Source organism: Myxine glutinosa, chromosome 12 (assembly GCF_964187855.1).
Source record: "Myxine glutinosa chromosome 12, kmMyxGlut1.1, whole genome shotgun sequence".
In the NCBI taxonomy this organism is placed as follows: domain Eukaryota; kingdom Metazoa; phylum Chordata; class Myxini; order Myxiniformes; family Myxinidae; genus Myxine; species Myxine glutinosa.
In genome coordinates this window covers 29,442,367-29,455,137 of record NC_136272.1, presented here as the reverse complement: position 1 = coordinate 29,455,137, position 12,771 = coordinate 29,442,367, and positions in this window count along the sequence as shown.

The window sequence follows — 12,771 nt, the reverse complement described above, 5'->3', positions numbered from 1 at the left end:
CGCGCTGGACGCGCCTGCTTTGTTCGCTCCAGGAACAGCTCACCTGGCGTGGCCCTCTGGCGGTCACCGCACGTATCCCGGTGAAGGCAGGCAGGCGGGAAAATCCTCGCGGCGCGTATCTCGGCAAAGGCAGGCAGAAGGTAATATGCGCGTCTGTGGCCTGGCGCGGGTCTCTCTTTACAGCCGCGATTAATACTGCGCGGAGCGTGGGGAGCAGGGCAAAGTTCGTATATGCGGAGTTATTCAGTTCCTCCGATCTGACTCGACACAACGCAATCTCACGCGCGTCTTCTCACAACTCCGATTTGTAACTCTTCTCATGGGCCGCGCAACTCGTCTGCACTCCTCGGGGATCTGACTTGCCCCGCGCTCATCTCATAACTGCACTCGGCGCTTTCACTCTCATAACTCAACGGAGGACCTCGACTCATAACTGAGCGCTCCGAACCGACTGAGGTGGGGGGCTCTGGGCACAGGGTTATATGGCCCCGCCCTAGCCCGACTCGAACGTTCCAAACCCCGCCTTTTGCCGCAGTGGTAAGTCACTCCCCTCGAGCCCTGATTGGCGGCTCGCGCTTACCATCGGCTCCGCCTTCCTTTGGCCTTGATCGACTTGTTCAGGCCGGCCTCGTGGTATTTCGCGCCAAAACCAAAAGCATCGAGGTGACGCAAACCGCAAACGGGGCGCCCCGTTTAGCGGTACACACATTGATGAATCACCCTGCCTGTGAAACACCGACATGACAGGTTATAGCTGGGTCGGGATTCAAACCCAGGCTGGACAGTTTAGAGTCAAGTGTGCGTACCTCCAGTCCAGGCCATCCTGCCAACTTGTATGCTGCATACAGGTGAAATATAAAGCGCGAGATATTTTTATATATGCTGCATATTTAAAAAAAAATTGGTGTGGTTTTTGGCGGGCTGGAACGGATTAATAGCATTTCAATGCATTTTAATGGGGAAATTTGATTTGAGAAACGAGCAAATTGAGTTACGAGCTCGGTCACAGAACGAATTAAACTCGTAAGTCAAGGTTCCACTGTGTATATATATATACACAAAGAATTAAGTTAAGCACCCCTACACAAAGAATTAAGTTAAGCACCCCCTAATCCTGTCCTGAACCTGAACCCCCTCGAGCACGTTTGGGACATGTTGGGACGACAAATTGCGAAGATGGTCCCTCCAATAGCCAATCTGGATGAATTGGAACGTGCATTACATCGGGAATGGAACAACCTGCCACAGCAACGCATACGACGGCTTACAGGGTCTATGAGACGTAGGGTTGAGTCAGTGATCCGATCACGTGGGTCCTACACACGTTATTGACGCAAAGATCGCTAGAGGTCTTCTCAGAACAATGCCTGTACGTTAGAAAACATAAACGTCATCCACACTGTCCGTGATGGACCTATAGCTCCATACTTAAATTGAGGTGAAAATATGCCTAAAATTCCCAAAAAATTTCACCTTAAATTATTCAGAATAAAATATTGAAAACGGCATGATTGTTATGTTTTTATGTGACCATAATATCACTTCTCCAGAAAATATAGCAATATCATGGGTATATTACACTGTTTTGACGACAACAAACTTGTAATGTGCGAGGTTGTAAAAAAACGGGGGGGGGGTGCTTAACTTAATTCTTTGTGTATATATACAGACTTGGCATTTAATATGGAATATTTTTTTGTGGGGGTGAACTTACTTTTCAAGATGTCTAAGAACCAAAAGTTCATTGGAATTATGTTGAAATTATTCTAGATTTTGTTAATGTGACCTTTAAAAGAAACAAAAACCACATTTGACATTTCGAAACAAATAAATTGATCCTTGAAAGTGATGTAAACTGATATCGAACTCAATTCATGGACAGTACTGTGTTAAACTTCTGTACGTTTTCCAGAAGTATCTCTTTATTTTGCACATTAGCCAAATTTTTTTTAGAACAAAAACAAAAGTTAAATTATGACTGCGATTACGGACAGTAAAATTACAGTTCAGTACTTCGTGTAAGCCCCACGAGCATTCAGGAGAGCACGTACACGTTGAGGCATGCTGTTCACGAGATTTGCCCAGGTTTGGACAGGAATCGCTTGCCATGCAGTGACAATAGCCTGCTGCAATTCACGCACAGAGGTCGGCTGCTGGTCCAAGTGGTCGATTTGACGCGTTAATTCTGCCCACAAGTTCTCTATCGGATTCATATCCGGGGACATGGCAGGCCACTCCATATGCTCTACACCACGGTCAGCAAGAAAGTGTTGGATCATGCGAGCACGGTGAGGCCGTGCATTGTCATCTTGGAAGACAAAGTTTCCTCGAAAGGCTGCACGAGCAAATGGAAGCAATGTTTCTTCCAGAATGGCCCTGTGCTTGAACTGGTTCAGGTTTCCATTCAGAACAACCAGGTCAGTTTTGCCCCCTGCATGAAAAGCAGCCCAAACGGTCACCCCACCACCTACAGCTTGGACTCTTGGCACTATACAATCTTCGTTGTAGGCTTCATGCACTTGTCTGCGCACTCGGACGCGGCCATCTTGACGATAAACTAGAAATCTAGACTCGTCACTGAAGATCACGTGATTCCAGTGTCCTGGCTGCCATTGACGGTGCTCTCTGGCCCACTGCAATCGGCACTGGCAGTGTTGTCTGGTCAGACGTGGCTTTCTCAGGGGATGCCTGGCACGATAGCCTGCTTGAACCAGTCGTTGGTTGACTAGCCTTCTGGATACAGGCACATTTGTCAGTTGCTGCCACTCAGCCCTAAGCCGATTAGCTGACTTGGTACGGCCATTGCGGTCTAACCGGTGCAGCTGGCGATCATCCCTCCTTGTGGTTCTGCGGGGACGTCCTGGCCTCGGTATTGGAGTAGGGACACCCCTCTGAGCATTTCGTTTCAGGATCTTTGACACCTGACCTTGACTGATGCCATACTGCCGAGCAATAGCATGCTGTTTCATGCCGTAATTTCGTAAAGCCACCACTAAATGACAAACAGCATTGTCAAGTTGACGTACCATCTCCAGGGGAAGCGGCAATAACTTTTGTAGATGTGCAGCAGTTGTTTTCCACGAATACAGAACGCAACAACCCTTATATACCCGATTGTGAAGCCAATCGTCAAATGTACCTGTCAGTACATTTTGTCATGCCACCTGTGATATAATCCTGTTATTGACTTCTTGCTGCGACAGACAATCAGTGACATGGTTCTTTTAACAAAGAAATCACCGAAGCGTAAAAGAAACTCACCAGATTTATATACCGAGTTCAGAAAGTAAACCCGTCAAGGAATAAAAAAAATATTCCATATTAAATGCCAAGTCTGTATCTATATATATCTATATATATATCTATATATATATACACATACATACATATGTATATATGTATGTATATATGTATATATATATATATATATATATATATATATATATATATATATATATATATATATATGTATATATATATATATATATATGTATATATATATATATATTGTTGCGGATATGGGATTTGGCCTCCATCCATATCCGCTTGTAAATATTCCCCTATTTCCCCAATACTCCCCAACTATCCCCAATCCCACATTCCCTAGTCCCATTGTCTGTAAACAACACTCTGTAGAACCGACCTTCCCCTTTTTCCCCCATTAAATGTCGTGCCCAGGTTCACCGCATCTCACGTAGACAACTATAGGACATCTTGCTAGTTATTCTTAGTCTATGTCAGTTAAGGACTCGTTTCCATTAATTCTGACTCTTCGTTGCACCAGAATGTGATTGTATGGCACCAGTAGTGAGTTTAGGACCTCCCAATACCTCCCCACAACCTCATCTCCGCATCCTCCCATCATCTCATGGAACTACAACAACAACGACAACTACAACCACAGCGGGGGCGGCGCGGCAGCGGCGCGGGGAGTGGGCGTCCTCACTCCGGCTTGGTTAGCCGCCATTGCCCATGTGCTCCGACGGGGTTACCACGAAGGGGCTGACTGTCGGCTCCTCGTCAAGGGCGGAGCCCGGTAACCCCCCTGCACCCAATAAGAAGTGGCGGGCCGATTCCATCTGGGGCGGAGCTAGCGAGCCGAGGGCGTGTCACTCCCCGCTGGATATACGCAGCCACTTACCGGAGGTGACGTGAGATGCGCCCCCAGCTTGGAGAGAGAAGTCGCCACCTCCGAGCGCTGAGAGACCTCCCTGCATCTTTTGGACCGCGCTTTATCCTGTCCCTGAGCCAAGGTGCACCTTGTGCTATCCATCGACTACCTGCCCTTCCTTGCCATCAATCCCTGTGTGAGTCAGTCTTGTCCCGTTTATCTGTGGTCTGTCGGGGCTAATATAAGACCGTGTTTAAGTGCCCATCTTCCTATGTTGTACCTCTTGTCAGTGTAATCTAAACGTTCTGCTTACAAATATTATAACCTCCTCCGGAGGTCTTGAGAACTGTACCCCTGGTGTCGTGTCATTTAATCCCAGCCGTTGTGTCCTTTCCTTAATTGATTTAGCATAGCGCGATTTGGCCAACGTTCGAGTGGAATCGGGTAAACTGTGCAGACGCGGTCATACCAAACCGCTCGGTAAACTAACATCCAAAACCGCGTCTGTAACATTTGGTGTCAGGAGTGGGATTCGGACCTGGGACTAAATTCATTTAGCCCAAATTTTGGAACACCAATTGTACTATTAGAGTAACATTTGGTGTCGGGAAGTGGGATTCGATCCGGAGCGCGTTTCACGCGCTCGAAATTATAACAGCGAAATTTGATTGTGTTTTACAAAAAAAATAAAAACCCGAATTTTGAAAGTCGTGCTATGGCAGACCAAGACGGCTGGGTTCCGGTAGAGGAGAGTGAGGCAGGGTCGATCCAGGACCAAATTGAGGGACATGAGGAGAGCGAAGCAGTGAGGGTAGCAGACGCACAAAATGGCGCCTCACACATGGCCACGGCGACCGCGCCCGCGACCGTGGTAGCGCCGCTGGTGGATTCGAACCTTTTCCTCCTGCAAATGAGGGCCCTTATGGAACAAATGGGAGACCAAATTGGAGGTTTGAAAAACAGTATAGAGGCTCAGGGTGAGCGGTTGGGAAACCAAATTGTGGGAATGAGGGCTGATAGTGAGCGATTGGAGGGCCAAATGGGGGTAATGAGGGACGAAGCGAGGGGTACCGGTGAGGGGTTAGACAAGAAATTTGGGAAGTTAGACAATAATTTTGAGGAGTTAGACAAGAAATTTGGGAAGTTAGACAATAATTTTGAGGGGTTAGACAACGGGATAAAAGAGCTGAAAAATGGGTTAATGGGGGTAGAAAACAGAATGGCCGCTCAAGAGAATCAAATGGAAGGGATGCAAAAGGGGTTAGAGGGGTTAGAAAACAGGATGGAAGGCAAATTGAGGGACATGAGGGACCAAGCGGAAAGGGAAGTTAAACAAATGGGGCAGCAGATAGAGGGGGTTAGAATGGGGGTAGAAACCAAACTGGATGCTCACAGGGAGGAAATGGAGCAGATGAGGGTGGCATCTGGGCAGGAGATGCAAGTGATGGGAGGAGAGATCAGAAGAGGTGTAAGTGAGGAGGTCGGAGGAGTGCGCGAGGAGGTGAGGCACTGTAAGGAGCACATGGAGAAGGAGGTGAGAAAGGGGATTATAAAATTGCAAGGGGGCATAGAGGACCTGACGCAGGAGGTGGAACAGCTGACGGAGGGACAAAAAGGACTAACGGAGCAGGTTCAAAGGAACACTGCGGTATTAGGAGGGTTAAAAGCGACACAGAAAGAACTAAAAGATGACTTGATAGAGACGAAGAGGGAATGTCAGATGGTACGTGAGGGACTGACAACGAGGTTGGACGAGGTGACAGAGGTAATGGAGACGAAGGACCGGCAGGTGAGGACGCACATGGAAACGGTCAAGGTAGCCTTAGAGGACGAGCTTGAGGAGACGTACCGGGAAATAAAAGAGGTGAAGTAGAAATTAGAAGAAGTGGAAGAAGGGGTGAGCGAAATTAAGAAGCGACGGAGAGGGGATAAGAAAGAGATAAAAGAGGAAATAAAAGAATTGGTCCAAAGTCTGTGTTTGGATCGTGATGATGTGCTCATTAACCGGATGAGGGATTCGCAGGTGATGGAGGAGAAGCGAAGAGGAAGAGGACCCGGTGTAAGTGGTGACCAATATGGTCGTGCGTATGATGCGCCAGGTGATTTAAGAAGCTTGGGGGTCGAGATGGACCCGGGTGTTCGTGAGAGGCCGCTGGTGAAGTGTGCGACAGGTCTGGTGTGCGAAAAAGGAGGTGTGCGAGAAAGTCCGACTCTGGGGTGTGTGAGGAAAAAGTGCGTGCCAAGGAGTGAGGGTGCTGGCGAGAGTGAGTCGGTCGTAGCGCGTGTGCGAGGGACCACATGGAAGCGCGGTGTGGTAAGTGTTACAGAGGGTGTGACGGGAGAGTGTGCGCGAGAAAGGTGTGTAACGGACAGGTGCATGAGGAAAGAGTGCGCTGTCGAGCGAGAGTAAGAGTGAGTGCGCTGTCAAGAGTGGAGGTGAGAGTAGTACGAGTGACACGGAGCGTGAGTTGGTGGTGACAGGTGAGAAAGGAAGCACACCTGGAATGGTAGAGCGTGTGTGGGAATGCACGCTGGAATTGGTAGTGAGGCACGTGGTTGGGTGTGCGGGTGAGAGCACACCTGTGATTGTCACAGAGGAGGTGACCGAGGAGGGGGCGCGAAGAGGTGTGTTGGTGAGGTGTGCGAGCGACGAATGTGTGCCAAGGTGTTCGGTGGTCAGGTGTGTGACCAAGGCTGTGAGTGGAATGAGTATACCTGGGTGTGTAAGGAAAGGTACGAGGAGCATGGGAACGGCTGGATGTATGAGGAAGAAAGGGGTAGCGTATGCTTGTAAGAATCGAGGTGAAGCATCAACGGTAACCGGGTTAAAGGTTAGAACGACTTATAGCCGAATCGGGCCCTCGGTGCGCGTCGGGCAGCTTCGCGTGCCGCGAGGACCAGCGGGGATCCGAACCACGGCGGTTTCGAAAGAACCGCCGTACGCGATCCACGCTGTGCCTCGCTTGGAACGGCCGCGTCCGGGCTCCACTAGGCGGAGCGGGCAGGCCGATAGGAAGGATCGTCATGGCGACCACTTTTTGTTGAGGCATACCGGCAGGTCGAGATCGGGCCATGGGATGGCTCCGTGCCGAGATGGTGCGTGGGGTCTCGGGCCGGGTAAGCCCCCGTCCCTGCCCCGAATGCGGGACGCATCCAGCCGCTGGCACAGAACAACCCGCATTCATGGCTTGGCTGTACGCAGCCGAGCTTTAGAAGTAAATTGGCGCACCGAGAGGCATTAGTGAGTAGACTGTGTGATGAGGATAGTGTTTTGGCCCCAAAATTAGAGAAAAACAAAATTTGATGATTGGCAAAGGATTGGCAGTAATGATTGGCAGATGATGGGCAGTGATTGGCAAATTTTTGATTTGTTGAAATTTGATGTGCAAAATTGGTAGTGAGCGATGGGCCCGGTGGGTAAGGGTGGCATCCCTGCCACCCTTCCCATGGGGGGCAAATGCGCACTAGTTTTATGGGGTGTATGGCAGTGAAAACTAGCCCGGGTGGGTTAGGTTATATTGTGTGTAGGGATCTAGCGAAGATGACATTAGGTAACGTTAAGATTAGATAGTGACTGATACCTGTAGTGGGGACGCAGGTAGATTAGTGTGGATGATAATGACGTGGGAGCGCAATAGTTTAAAGGGACGACTGGGAAGCGCGAGTTTCAGAGGGGAGTAGTTAGATGAGATGATGCCGTGTGTGTGAGAACTGGACAGGTGTGTGGAGCAGTGGATGAGTAGTGAGTGTTGTGGATCAGCGCGAATGCGCTTGGGGAGAGAAGGGTGCAGGTGGCACCAGGTGTGAGAGCACAGGTGTGCAAGTAAAGGTGGTGTGGAGAGAGTTGGAGTAAGTGGTACGGAGTGGTGTGCATGGTGCGAAGGTGTGGATGGGGGAAGAGTGGACCCCTTTCACGAGTACCCGGGGCGGGTAGTGTAAGTGTTAGGTAGAGGGTATAGGTAAATTGTGGTTGGATATTGGCATTTGTGGTGCGGTTGCAGAATGGTATTGTGGATGGGTGCATTAGTGTTGTGGAAATGGCTGGGCGTGTAGCCTGTTAGTGTGTGTAGTTGGTTGGGCACTCCACCACTGTGAGGATGTCGGCCAGGTGAGGCCGCAGGTGGGCTCTGGGAGCCGTTAGTGTCAGTGGGGCCCGAGGATCCGGAGGACGGACCCGGGTAGCCCAGTGCCAGAGAGGGCACCGAGTGGGGAGAGCGCCAGAGGGCCTTCCCCAGGTAGTTAGGTTAGGGTGAGGAGCAGGTAAGCTCGGAGGCAACTGCAGTGGTGGAGGTGTGCAGGTGGGTAGACCGGCTAGGAGAGCTACACGTCGCGGCCCAGAAATTGTGCGAGGGCACCGTGAGATGAATCGGGGGAGTGAGACCCCAAATTGAAAAGCACCACAGTTTGGCCAATGGGAATTGGTTTTTAGAACCCATAGTGTAAGAGGGCCAATGGTTTGGCAGGAGAAAGACCCCGGGTAATGTAAAGTTGTTAAAGTCATTTAGGAAATAGTTAGGATTGATGAACCTGTCGCACCATACGCAGCCACTTACCTGTGGTGATGATGATGACTCCACACCTGTGTTATCTTTGTTCTGTGTGCAGGAAATGAGAATTGCTGTGTGGATTTGGGAGACGCATCACGACGTGGATGAGACGTTGGGGTGATTCCATCTCTCCCTCCTTAGGAGGGACTGATGATGAATTGGTGAGGGCAAATTTTGATGAGAGTTGAAAATGGCAAATTTGATTGGTTAGGAGGGAGAGAAGACGAATTTGGTTTATGGGAGGAACGGGGAAGACAGTAGGGACGTTTGTTGATTTGTAAAGTAGATGTTTATGGGTAGTGTTGTGTTTTGTGGATACAGTAAGGGGTAAGGGAGGGGCAATGTAGGTTACCTGGTGGGGGGGGGGGGGCGTACGGTAGGAACGTACCTGTCTCACCTGGTTCCCATGTGCCCCTAGTGTGCATTACCTAATGTTGCGTGCACTTTTGCGCCCTTACCACCTTACTCACTTGTCTCTTCTTTTGTCTCCCACCTCCGAGGATCTGGCTTTGGGGCAGAGAGAGAGGAGAGAGAGGTGCTGGCTCCGCAGTTGTGGGCCTGCACTTTCGCTGCTTGCTGCCGGGATCGATACACCATATGGACCGCAATGTTTGTGGCCGCCCACCATGGACCGCAGTCTTTTGCGGGCAAGCACCACCCGTTGATGGACCTATGGGTCAACGTGGCACCTATGCCATACAGGTGAACCACTAATAGTTGGCCCCCTGACGGCCACAATTTAGAAATGGACGCGGTTGGCGCCTTTCTTTATTTTTGAAGGAAGCCAGAACACCAAGTGGGCTCCAAGGCAAGACCAGCGGCAGAACATCGGCCGGCTGCGACACCACCGGTGATTTATGAACATTTTATTGGTGCACCGGATGGTGCTGACTGTGTTATGGGGTGGTGCTTTTGGTGCTTGGATGGGGTGCTCCACATTATTAAAGGCCGTAAGGCCACAGAGCACTCGTGGGTTGGTGTATCGATGCTGGCATGCGTGCTCTCTCTATGCATAACATCTGCATGTGTTCCTCCAAAAACAGGTCCTGGATCGTAGTGTAAATATCAGCGTAGTCTTGTGTAAATAATGCTCCCTACCGGCTGTATGTTTAGTTTGAGAATTCTTTCCGCGATTCGGTTATCCTGTGGGTGTGTTTCTGTGAGGAGAAGGGTGCAACGTCACAGGGGGACATATTTACTCAATTGTGAACATCTGTAAAACTGTCGCACTCAGGGTAGAGTTAATAGTAGAGGGAACTACATCTGAGTGCCACACTAAGGTAGGTAAAAATTTATCGGGTCGGGACGCCCCGAGGGTAGAGAAGGGTGCAATGGTGCGGATATGGGATTTGGCCTCCATCCATATCCGCTTGTAAATATTCCCCTATTTCCCCAATTATCCCCAATCCCCCATTCCCTAGTCCCATTGTCTGTAAACAACACTCTGTAGAACCGACCTTCCCCTTTTTCCCCCATTAAATGTCGTGCCCAGGTTCACCGCATCTCACGTAGACAACTATAGGACATCTTGCTAGTTTTTTTTTTTTTTTTTTTTTTTTGTATACAAGATCGAGGCTCGTGAAAGAGCGAACATTAATCACACAGAAAGACAAACCGACACATAAAACATATAACATAGGGAGCGGTAGACAAGATGGGGAAAGAGCGGGAAGGACACAAAACACAACATTTGAGAGCAGGGACCGAGAGACATGGAGACATCGAGAGATCTGAGAGAGGGCGAGGGCTTTGGGGGGGGGGGGGGGGGCGTGGGAAGGGGGCAGTGGGAGAGGTATAAAACATATGGACACTGCCAGGACTTCCAGGAAAGAAGTTGGAATTTCAAACAAGGTGGATCTGGGGTGAATTAGCGGGGGTAGAAAAGATCAAGGTTTTGGATGGGGGAAGATACGAGATGGTGGTGAACAGCTGTTTTAAAGACCTGGAGGGAGGAGTGGGATTGAAGGGAGTGAGGGAGTTTGTTCCAGAGGCGGGAGAAAAGAGGAATGAAAGAGTGAAGGTGAGCGGAGAGCCGAGATTTCGGCAGTTTAACCATCAGAGGGTTGCTGGCAGATCTTGTGCGACCTGTAGGAATATTTGGGGGACAGAGCACAGAGAGAGCTGGGGGTGCAAGGCCGGAGAGGAGTCGGTAGAAGACAGAAAGACCACCTACCTGCCTGCGGTGAGTGAGTGAAAGGCCCTCAGAGATAGCTTCATCGCGGGAGATTCCAATAATTCTGAAAGCTTTGGTTTCAACAGCGTGAAGCCGAGCTAGGTGTGAGGCAGGAGCACCGGCCCATAGGGGAGAACAGTATTCCATTGAGCTGCGGATGAAAGCCTTGTATGTGGTGAGGAGCTCAGGTGTGCCGAGGAAGGACTTCGCACGACGGAGGATGCCCAGTCGGCGACTGGCTTTGGAGGCCAGCTTGGAAATGTGGTTTTCCCAAGAAAGATCATGGCAGATAGTGAGACCCAAAATCTTGAGCGACAGAACTTCTTGGAGAGGATTGTTGAGAAAGTAGATGGGAGGGTTGTCCAGTCGATCTTTTCGGAGAGACATAGTAAGAGTGTGAGATTTGTCAGGATTGAAAGACATGTTCCACTTGTTTGACCAGTCTGTGATTTTGTCCAGGTCTTCAGAGAGTGAGGAGGCAGCAGACTGCCGATCTGAGGGAAGAGGAATGGAGCGGCAGAGAGTGGAGTCATCAGCAAAGAGATAGAGAGGATTTTCGAGAGAGTCAGAGAGATCATTGATGAAGACCAGAAAAAGCACGGGGCCCAGAACACTGCCTTGGGGAACTCCAGCCTGAACAGGAAGAGGAGATGAGAGAAACCCATTCAGGGCCACACGTTGACGACGACTAGAGAGGAAGTCCGCTAGCCATGCGTGGAGATTTCCATGGATACCAAAGGAGGAGAGTTTGGTGAGCAGAGCGGGGTGCCAGACCGTGTCGAAGGCACGTGATATGTCGAGGGAGACAGCTCTAATTTCCTGTTTGGCATTGAGGACCTCCATCCATTGTTGAGACAGCAGAAGCAGCATGTCCAGAGTAGAGTGACCTGGTCTGAAACTAAATTGATGATCAGAGATCAAGCCATTGGAGAAGAGGAAAGATTTCATATCAGAAGCAATGATGGATTCCATGACTTTGCTGATAATTGGGAGAAGGCTGATTGGTCTGTAGTTGCTAGGATCTGTTTTTGCACCTTTTTTGTGCAAAGCGGTGATGTTGGCTGATTTCCAAGCAGATGGCAGTTGACCTTGAGCAAAAGAGAGGGTGAAGAGAACAGAGAGAGGGTGAGATAGAGCAGCAGAGCAGGATTTTAGGACCCGTGGGCTGATGCCGTCGGGTCCAGTTGCAGAATCAGAGTCGAGGGTTGACAGAAACTTTTCCACCTTGTCAGGAGGAAAGGACACGGAGTCCAGGAGCAGCAGGGTACGACTGGGTATGGTGGGTACAGAGAGGGATGGGTTTGGGACACAAGATTTAGAGGCAAACACAGAGTTGAGGCATTCAGCTTTTTCACGTGCGGAGTCAGCTGTGTTGCCGTTTGAGGTAAGGGAGGGGATGGAGGGGGAACAAACACCAGAAACGGATTTGACCAGACGGCACCAGGATTTGGAAGAGGGAGACAGATAAGAGAGTTCGGTCTTGAGAACGGAGAGATATTTTTTCCTGGCTCTCCTGAGGGTGGACACACACTTGTTTCGGGCTTTGTGAAAGGAAATGAGATTTCCTTCCGTTGGATTTGCTTTCCAGGAGACGAAGGCAAGTTGTTTCTGGGCAACAGCCTCACCACAAGATTCCGTGTACCATGGACGGGAGGAAGGGTATGACAACTGAAGACGAGATGGGATAAATCTGTGCATGAGAGAGAGCAATTTACTTTGGAAGAATTCCCAGGATGAGTTGATGTCATAGGTGGTAGAGATGGGAGACCAGTCCAGATGATTGATGGCTGCTTGAAGACCGTGCCAGTTGGCCTGAGTGAAATGCCAGACTCGTCGACGCTGAGCAGGCTCCCTGAGGATGGTCAGAGAGATGTCCACTTTAACAAGGACATGATCAGATGATCCGATCGGAGCAGAAGAAGAGCAGCAGACATTTTCAG